The 10,000-nt window shown below is 55.4% G+C and overlaps 2 non-coding genes and 1 pseudogene across 2 annotated transcripts; all 3 read left to right on the top strand.

The window, feature by feature from the left end:
* The first annotated feature begins 4,658 nt into the window (after positions 1–4,658).
* Positions 4,659–6,568, top strand: LOC124578159. The gene has a single exon (XR_006972692.1). It is a non-coding gene; the product is annotated as a small subunit ribosomal RNA (ribosomal RNA).
* A 351-nt stretch (positions 6,569–6,919) lies between these two features.
* Positions 6,920–7,074, top strand: LOC124578147. Its single transcript, XR_006972681.1, has one exon. It is a non-coding gene; the product is annotated as a 5.8S ribosomal RNA (ribosomal RNA).
* Positions 7,075–7,262: 188 nt separating this feature from the next.
* Positions 7,263–10,000, top strand: part of LOC124578174 — a 5,632-nt pseudogene continuing 2,894 nt past the window's right edge.

The following is a 10,000-nucleotide window of genomic DNA, read 5'->3' as shown; positions in this document are numbered from 1 at the left end:
GCTAGAGACGCGACCGCGTTGCTCTCTGTACGAATGCCGATGCTGAGCGGTCAGCTAGGAGGCGCTCCATCCATGTCGGTACCGGTGAGCGTTGCACTCGCAGTCGCAAGAACGTACGGCAAGTATATTACCTGGAAGAGTCAATGACAGTCCACGCCCCCCTGCGTGGGAAGAGTCTTTCTAGGCCATGACCCACCGGAAGGGCGCAGCGTCCCCCACCCCAGACATGTGACGTCACACCATCGGTATTGACGACTAGACTGATTCCTTATAATCATTTGCCATACACCGGTGGAAGCTGCCGAGACGAGTAACTACATAGCGGGCTCGCCGTGTCACTAATGTACAGAGATACAACAGTTTCGACTGGAACCGGATTAAACGTATACACGGCGCTGATTAGTAATAGATAGAGCCATCAGAATACAGATAATGTATACAACTGTCCGTATACATGCTGAAAGACTCTGCTCACAATCACAACCACACGTCAGCCACACACCCTTATCACGCACTACTCTCTGCCTGTAACACGCACACAGACAATATGTAAGCACCAGCATGGAACAACACCCAGTGCATCCTCTCCGCCACATTAGACAATCCACACTGTCATAACCAGACTGGGAGGTCCACTCAGAAAACAGAATATCCCACCCACCCGACAACCACCATTGCTCAGCCAAGCCACCAACACCCACACATGTCCTACACAGGGGTGCACCCAACATCACAATACTGCCTCCTCTCACAGCACACAAACAATGGCAGGAATGAAAGACACAGGTCTGCCACAAGCATGGAATGAGAGCGCCGCCTGTCATGAGCCAAAGGTGCATCCTGACGTGGCAAATCAGATGATGCCGCAGGCATCCACTTACTATAATCACAATCAACAAACCGGCCGCCCCGCCCCGCCCCCCATTAAACCTTTCCTTACAACAATGTGTACCTTAACCTAACCTATATCGTACCGTAACCTAACCTATATCGTACCGTAACCTAACCTATGTCGTACCGTAACCTAACCTATGTCGTACCGTAACCTAACCTATGTCGTACCGTAACCTAACCTATGTCGTACCGTAACCTAACCTATGTCGTACCGTAACCTAACCTATGTCGTACCGTAACCTAACCTATGTCGTACCGTAACCTAACCTATGTCGTACCGTAACCTAACCTATGTCGTACCTTAACCTAACCTATGTCGTACCTTAACCTAACCTATGTCGTACCTTAACCTAACCTATGTCGTACCTTAACCTAACCTATGTCGTACCTTAACCTAACCTATGTCGTACCTTAACCTAACCTATGTCGTACCTTAACCTAACCTATGTCGTACCTTAACCTAACCTATGTCGTACCTTAACCTAACCTATGTCGTACCTTAACCTAACCTATGTCGTACCTTAACCTAACCTATGTCGTACCTTAACCTAACCTATGTCGTACCTTAACCTAACCTATGTCGTACCTTAACCTAACCTATGTCGTACCTTAACCTAACCTATGTCGTACCTTAACCTAACCTATGTCGTACCTTAACCTAACCTATGTCGTACCTTAACCTAACCTATGTCGTACCTTAACCTAACCTATGTCGTACCTTAACCTAACCTATGTCGTACCTTAACCTAACCTATGTCGTACCTTAACCTAACCTATGTCGTACCTTAACCTAACCTATGTCGTACCTTAACCTAACCTATGTCGTACCTTAACCTAACCTATGTCGTACCTTAACCTAACCTATGTCGTACCTTAACCTAACCTATGTCGTACCTTAACCTAACCTATGTCGTACCTTAACCTAACCTATGTCGTACCTTAACCTAACCTATGTCGTACCTTAACCTAACCTATGTCGTACCTTAACCTAACCTGTATTGCGCCTTAACCTAACCTGTATTGCGCCTTAACCTAACCTGTATTGCGCCTTAACGTAACCTGTATTGCGCCTTAACGTAACCTGTATTGCGCCTTAACGTAACCTGTATTGCGCCTTAACGTAACCTGTATTGCGCCTTAACGTAACCTGTATTGCGCCTTAACGTAACCTGTATTGCGCCTTAACGTAACCTGTATTGCGCCTTAACGTAACCTGTATTGCGCCTTAACGTAACCTGTATTGCGCCTTAACGTAACCTGTATTGCGCCTTAACGTAACCTGTATTGCGCCTTAACGTAACCTGTATTGCGCCTTAACGTAACCTGTATTGCGCCTTAACGTAACCTGTATTGCGCCTTAACGTAACCTGTATTGCGCCTTAACGTAACCTGTATTGCGCCTTAACGTAACCTGTATTGCGCCTTAACGTAACCTGTATTGCGCCTTAACGTAACCTGTATTGCGCCTTAACGTAACCTGTATTGCGCCTTAACGTAACCTGCATTGCGCCTTAACGTAACCTGTATTGCGCCTTAACGTAACCTGTATTGCGCCTTAACGTAACCTGTATTGCGCCTTAACGTAACCTGTATTGCGCCTTAACGTAACCTGTATTGCGCCTTAACGTAACCGATATTGCGCCTTAACGTAACCTATATTGCGCCGTAACGTAACCTATATTGCGCCGTAACGTAACCCACATTGCCCCTTAACGTAACCCACATTGCCCCTTAACGTAACCCACATTGCCCCTTAACGTAACCCAACACACGTTGGGCCTTAACCCAACACACGTTGGGCCTTAACCCAACACACGTTGGGCCTTAACCCAACACACGTTGGGCCTTAACCCAACACACGTTGGGCCTTAACCCAACACACGTTGGGCCTTAACCCAACACACGTTGGGCCTTAACCCAACACACGTTGGGCCTTAACCCAACACACGTTGGGCCTTAACCCAACACACGTTGGGCCTTAACCCAACACACGTTGGGCCTTAACCCAACACACGTTGGGCCTTAACCCAACACACGTTGGGCCTTAACCTGCTCTGTAATTGTCATACGACGCGTTAAATTAGTGTAGTGTTGCCTAACTGCAACCCCCGCAATATAGTTTGCTACTCGCACTGCCCGGTCCCCAGTGTATCGCTTCATGTTAAACACCTTGCAGCTATACACTGTAATGTGGATGGCAGCAGGACGTACATGCTCAATGCCCTTTGCAGTTGTTCATTGGCATTTGCAGTTGTTCATTGGCATTCGCATGTGCGAAGCACTTAGCCTACGCTGTGGTACGGCCTGTGTCAACTGTCCGCTGATGTTGTACGTCCAAATCACACACTGTACTGCACATTGGTCCTCATGTACTGAATGATACATCGTGGTACATGTGACCGTACAACGACTGCGCCAACAACGGCGAACCATGCGGTCCAAATGTTGTGCACTCAGCTACGTGTCGTCTCCCTATAAGAGCTGGATTGCAGTGTGGTATGCCCTGGATGGCGATCAGCATGAGCCGTCTGTTGATGTAGTGGCGCGTGTTGTCAGACGTAGTCGTCTCTTCTCACACACCGTGATAGCATGGTGCACTGCGTTCCACATCTGCGACATGCGACAGAGGCCGGTTGACAGTCGTTCGCGCAATGGACATCGCATACGTACGGGGGCCACCTTCCACGTGTTCGCGAAGCGTGCACATGTTGTTGCGTGTATGTGGGCAGACATAGTGTGTCGTGACACCTGACACAGGCATGCAACAATCGTTGAATTTGCAAATGGCGATGGACGCCTACGTTTGCTGGTGACGTTATGCAAATGAACAACTGGTAAACCGTTGTGGTGCGGTTGTTCTCGCTAGAGGTGAATCAGTGATGGCGACGATCGGTTGAGCTACCAACCGGTTGTTCCAGCGATACCCACCATGCCCACGAACGTGAATGGCATCTGGGTGTGAAGCGATACGCGGCGGTGGCTGGGTGGGACCGTCCCCGGCCGGTGAGGGGGGGCCTCCCGGCGTGCTGGCCGCGCGGTGCGTGGGCGCACGCGCTACAGCCGGCTGGTGGGGGCGGCCAGTGGCAGGCGCGCCGGCCGACGGAGGCGGCAGGCGGCGCAGCTGCGCGCCGGCGCACCCTGCACGCGGCGCCGTGCGGCCAAAGTAGGTCCTCGCGGGCCCGGTGCGAAGCGCGGTGGACATCTGCAGTGTGCTGGTCCGATTGAGGACTGTGTGCGCTGAGGATGCGCCGCCGCCCGGCGCTCGGCGCCGCGACGCCGTCTGCTGCTCGGTCGCCTCTGCGGTTCTCGCAGGTGGTTTGTATCGCAGCTGTGCGGACGTGTTGGCGCGTGCGCTGTGCTGGGAGAGTTCGCTTCGGCACCCAAGTGGGGCTTTTGTCCTTCTGTGGCGCTGGCGTTGGAGCTGCCGGTCACCGTAGGTGGCGCGTGTTGTCTCCCGCCGGCAATGCCACGACAGCACGCTCCCGGGCCTCTGTCGGCAGCGGCAAGCTCAGTTGGGAGCACGGGTGGTCGCACCTAAAGCGTCTACTCGCCAAACTCCGGGCGATTGCGCCTCTCTCGAACCCGACCAAGTACTTAGGACGGCGCTGCGCGCCGCCGGGACCTGAGAGGGTTTCGAGGTGTATTGTGCAGGGGAGCTCAGCCTCCTCCTGTTTGCAGAATAATTGAGCGGACGCTTGCGTGTTCGCGCGGGCCCCCGGGACACACTCCCGGGCGGCCGGCTGCTCAGCTCTAGTTGACGCAGCTCCCTGGTTGATCCTGCCAGTAGTCATATGCTTGTCTCAAAGATTAAGCCATGCATGTCTCAGTACAAGCCGCATTAAGGTGAAACCGCGAATGGCTCATTAAATCAGTTATGGTTCCTTAGATCGTACCCACGTTACTTGGATAACTGTGGTAATTCTAGAGCTAATACATGCAAACAGAGTCCCGACCAGAGATGGAAGGGACGCTTTTATTAGATCAAAACCAATCGGTCGGCTCGTCCGGTCCGTTTGCCTTGGTGACTCTGAATAACTTTGGGCTGATCGCACGGTCCTCGTACCGGCGACGCATCTTTCAAATGTCTGCCTTATCAACTGTCGATGGTAGGTTCTGCGCCTACCATGGTTGTAACGGGTAACGGGGAATCAGGGTTCGATTCCGGAGAGGGAGCCTGAGAAACGGCTACCACATCCAAGGAAGGCAGCAGGCGCGCAAATTACCCACTCCCGGCACGGGGAGGTAGTGACGAAAAATAACGATACGGGACTCATCCGAGGCCCCGTAATCGGAATGAGTACACTTTAAATCCTTTAACGAGTATCTATTGGAGGGCAAGTCTGGTGCCAGCAGCCGCGGTAATTCCAGCTCCAATAGCGTATATTAAAGTTGTTGCGGTTAAAAAGCTCGTAGTTGGATTTGTGTCCCACGCTGTTGGTTCACCGCCCGTCGGTGTTTAACTGGCATGTATCGTGGGACGTCCTGCCGGTGGGGCGAGCCGAAGGCGTGCGACGCGCCTCGTGCGTGCTCGTGCGTCCCGAGGCGGACCCCGTTGCAATCCTACCAGGGTGCTCTTGAGTGAGTGTCTCGGTGGGCCGGCACGTTTACTTTGAACAAATTAGAGTGCTTAAAGCAGGCAAGCCCGCCTGAATACTGTGTGCATGGAATAATGGAATAGGACCTCGGTTCTATTTTGTTGGTTTTCGGAACCCGAGGTAATGATTAATAGGGACAGGCGGGGGCATTCGTATTGCGACGTTAGAGGTGAAATTCTTGGATCGTCGCAAGACGAACAGAAGCGAAAGCATTTGCCAAGTATGTTTTCATTAATCAAGAACGAAAGTTAGAGGTTCGAAGGCGATCAGATACCGCCCTAGTTCTAACCATAAACGATGCCAGCCAGCGATCCGCCGCAGTTCCTCCGATGACTCGGCGGGCAGCCTCCGGGAAACCAAAGCTTTTGGGTTCCGGGGGAAGTATGGTTGCAAAGCTGAAACTTAAAGGAATTGACGGAAGGGCACCACCAGGAGTGGAGCCTGCGGCTTAATTTGACTCAACACGGGAAACCTCACCAGGCCCGGACACCGGAAGGATTGACAGATTGATAGCTCTTTCTTGATTCGGTGGGTGGTGGTGCATGGCCGTTCTTAGTTGGTGGAGCGATTTGTCTGGTTAATTCCGATAACGAACGAGACTCTAGCCTGCTAACTAGTCGCGTGACATCCTTCGTGCTGTCAGCGATTACTTTTCTTCTTAGAGGGACAGGCGGCTTCTAGCCGCACGAGATTGAGCAATAACAGGTCTGTGATGCCCTTAGATGTTCTGGGCCGCACGCGCGCTACACTGAAGGAATCAGCGTGTCTTCCTAGGCCGAAAGGTCGGGGTAACCCGCTGAACCTCCTTCGTGCTAGGGATTGGGGCTTGCAATTGTTCCCCATGAACGAGGAATTCCCAGTAAGCGCGAGTCATAAGCTCGCGTTGATTACGTCCCTGCCCTTTGTACACACCGCCCGTCGCTACTACCGATTGAATGATTTAGTGAGGTCTTCGGACTGGTACGCGGCATTGACTCTGTCGTTGCCGATGCTACCGGAAAGATGACCAAACTTGATCATTTAGAGGAAGTAAAAGTCGTAACAAGGTTTCCGTAGGTGAACCTGCGGAAGGATCATTACCGACTAGACTGCATGTCGTTCGATGTGCGTGTCGTGTCGCGCAACACGCTACCTGTACGGCTCGCAGTAGCCGTGCGCCGCGTGCGGAACCACGCGTGCTTCTCAAAACTAACGCCAATGTTGTGTGGTACGAGCGCTGAAGCGCTGGAGCGGCTGGCCTGCGGCACCTGGCGCCTGGCGCCGGTTTTGAATGACTTTCGCCCGACTGCCTGTCCGCTCCGGTGTGGAGCCGTACGACGCCCATCGGCCGTGAGGCCGTTGGACACAGAACGCTTGAACAGGGGCCGCCACACGCCTACGTCCCGCCTATGCAACTGTCTTGAAAGAGACAGTGGAAACTAAGAAAAGATCACCCAGGACGGTGGATCACTCGGCTCGTGGGTCGATGAAGAACGCAGCAAATTGCGCGTCGACATGTGAACTGCAGGACACATGAACATCGACGTTTCGAACGCACATTGCGGTCCATGGATTCCGTTCCCGGGCCACGTCTGGCTGAGGGTCGGCTACGTATACTGAAGCGCGCGGCGTTTGCCCCGCTTCGCAGACCTGGGAGCGTCGCGGCCGCCTGTGGGGCCGGCCGCGCCTCCTGAAACGTGCGATGCGCGCCCGTCGCCTGGCGGTTCGCATACCGGTACTTACTCGGTAGCGTGCACAGCCGGCTGGCGGTGTGGCGTGCGACACCTCGTACAACGACCTCAGAGCAGGCGAGACTACCCGCTGAATTTAAGCATATTACTAAGCGGAGGAAAAGAAACTAACAAGGATTCCCCCAGTAGCGGCGAGCGAACAGGGAAGAGTCCAGCACCGAACCCCGCAGGCTGCCGCCTGTCGTGGCATGTGGTGTTTGGGAGGGTCCACTACCCCGACGCCTCGCGCCGAGCCCAAGTCCAACTTGAATGAGGCCACGGCCCGTAGAGGGTGCCAGGCCCGTAGCGGCCGGTGCGAGCGTCGGCGGGACCTCTCCTTCGAGTCGGGTTGCTTGAGAGTGCAGCTCCAAGTGGGTGGTAAACTCCATCTGAGACTAAATATGACCACGAGACCGATAGCGAACAAGTACCGTGAGGGAAAGTTGAAAAGAACTTTGAAGAGAGAGTTCAAAAGTACGTGAAACCGTTCTGGGGTAAACGTGAGAAGTCCGAAAGGTCGAACGGGTGAGATTCACGCCCATCCGGCCACAGGCCTCCGCCCTCGGCAGATGGGGCCGGCCGCCCGCGCGGAGCAATCCGCGGCGGGGTCGTGTCCGGTTGCCTTTCCACTCGCCGCGGGGTGGGGCCGTTCCGGTGTGCGGTGGGCCGCACTTCTCCCCTAGTAGGACGTCGCGACCCGCTGGGTGCCGGCCTACGGCCCGGGTGCGCAGCCTGTCCTTCCGCGGGCCTCGGTTCGCGTCTGTTGGGCAGAGCCCCGGTGTCCTGGCTGGCTGCCCGGCGGTATATCTGGAGGAGTCGATTCGCCCCTTTGGGCGCTCGGGCTCCCGGCAAGCGCGCGCGGTTCTTCCCGGATGACGGACCTACCTGGCCCGGCCCCGGACCCGCGCCGCTGTTGGCTCGGGATGCTCTCGGGCGGAATAATCGCTCCCGTCAGCGGCGCTTCAGCTTTGGACAATTTCACGACCCGTCTTGAAACACGGACCAAGGAGTCTAACATGTGCGCGAGTCATTGGGCTGTACGAAACCTAAAGGCGTAATGAAAGTGAAGGTCTCGCCTTGCGCGGGCCGAGGGAGGATGGGGCTTCCCCGCCCTTCACGGGGCGGCGGCCTCCGCACTCCCGGGGCGTCTCGTCCTCATTGCGAGGTGAGGCGCACCTAGAGCGTACACGTTGGGACCCGAAAGATGGTGAACTATGCCTGGCCAGGACGAAGTCAGGGGAAACCCTGATGGAGGTCCGTAGCGATTCTGACGTGCAAATCGATCGTCGGAGCTGGGTATAGGGGCGAAAGACTAATCGAACCATCTAGTAGCTGGTTCCCTCCGAAGTTTCCCTCAGGATAGCTGGTGCTCGTACGAGTCTCATCCGGTAAAGCGAATGATTAGAGGCCTTGGGGCCGAAACGACCTCAACCTATTCTCAAACTTTAAATGGGTGAGATCTCCGGCTTGCTTGATATGCTGAAGCCGCGAGCAAACGACTCGGATCGGAGTGCCAAGTGGGCCACTTTTGGTAAGCAGAACTGGCGCTGTGGGATGAACCAAACGCCGAGTTAAGGCGCCCGAATCGACGCTCATGGGAAACCATGAAAGGCGTTGGTTGCTTAAGACAGCAGGACGGTGGCCATGGAAGTCGGAATCCGCTAAGGAGTGTGTAACAACTCACCTGCCGAAGCAACTAGCCCTGAAAATGGATGGCGCTGAAGCGTCGTGCCTATACTCGGCCGTCAGTCTGGCAGTCATGGCCGGTCCTTGCGGCCGGCCGCGAAGCCCTGACGAGTAGGAGGGTCGCGGCGGTGGGCGCAGAAGGGTCTGGGCGTGAGCCTGCCTGGAGCCGCCGTCGGTGCAGATCTTGGTGGTAGTAGCAAATACTCCAGCGAGGCCCTGGAGGGCTGACGCGGAGAAGGGTTTCGTGTGAACAGCCGTTGCACACGAGTCAGTCGATCCTAAGCCCTAGGAGAAATCCGATGTTGATGGGGGCCGTCATAGCATGATGCACTTTGTGCTGGCCCCCGTTGGGCGAAAGGGAATCCGGTTCCTATTCCGGAACCCGGCAGCGGAACCGATACAAGTCGGGCCCCTCTTTTAGAGATGCTCGTCGGGGTAACCCAAAAGGACCCGGAGACGCCGTCGGGAGATCGGGGAAGAGTTTTCTTTTCTGCATGAGCGTTCGAGTTCCCTGGAATCCTCTAGCAGGGAGATAGGGTTTGGAACGCGAAGAGCACCGCAGTTGCGGCGGTGTCCCGATCTTCCCCTCGGACCTTGAAAATCCGGGAGAGGGCCACGTGGAGGTGTCGCGCCGGTTCGTACCCATATCCGCAGCAGGTCTCCAAGGTGAAGAGCCTCTAGTCGATAGAATAATGTAGGTAAGGGAAGTCGGCAAATTGGATCCGTAACTTCGGGATAAGGATTGGCTCTGAGGATCGGGGCGTGTCGGGCTTGGTCGGGAAGTGGGTCAGCGCTAACGTGCCGGGCCTGGGCGAGGTGAGTGCCGTAGGGGTGCCGGTAAGTGCGGGCGTTTAGCGCGGGCGTGGTCTGCTCTCGCCGTTGGTTGGCCTCGTGCTGGCCGGCGGTGCAGGATGCGCGCGCCTGCGCGGCGTTCGCGCCCCGGTGCTTCAACCTGCGTGCAGGATCCGAGCTCGGTCCCGTGCCTTGGCCTCCCACGGATCTTCCTTGCTGCGAGGCCGCGTCCGCCTTAGCGTGCTCCTCCGGGGGCGCGCGGGTGCGCGGATTCTCTTCGGCCGCCATTCAACGATCAACTCAGAACTGGCACGGACTGGGGGA

The sequence above is a fragment of the Schistocerca americana genome, unplaced genomic scaffold, assembly GCF_021461395.2.
Source record: "Schistocerca americana isolate TAMUIC-IGC-003095 unplaced genomic scaffold, iqSchAmer2.1 HiC_scaffold_274, whole genome shotgun sequence".
Lineage (NCBI taxonomy): Eukaryota > Metazoa > Arthropoda > Insecta > Orthoptera > Acrididae > Schistocerca > Schistocerca americana.
Note: the sequence above shows the minus strand (reverse complement) of the source record. Positions and strands in the feature narration are given on the sequence as shown.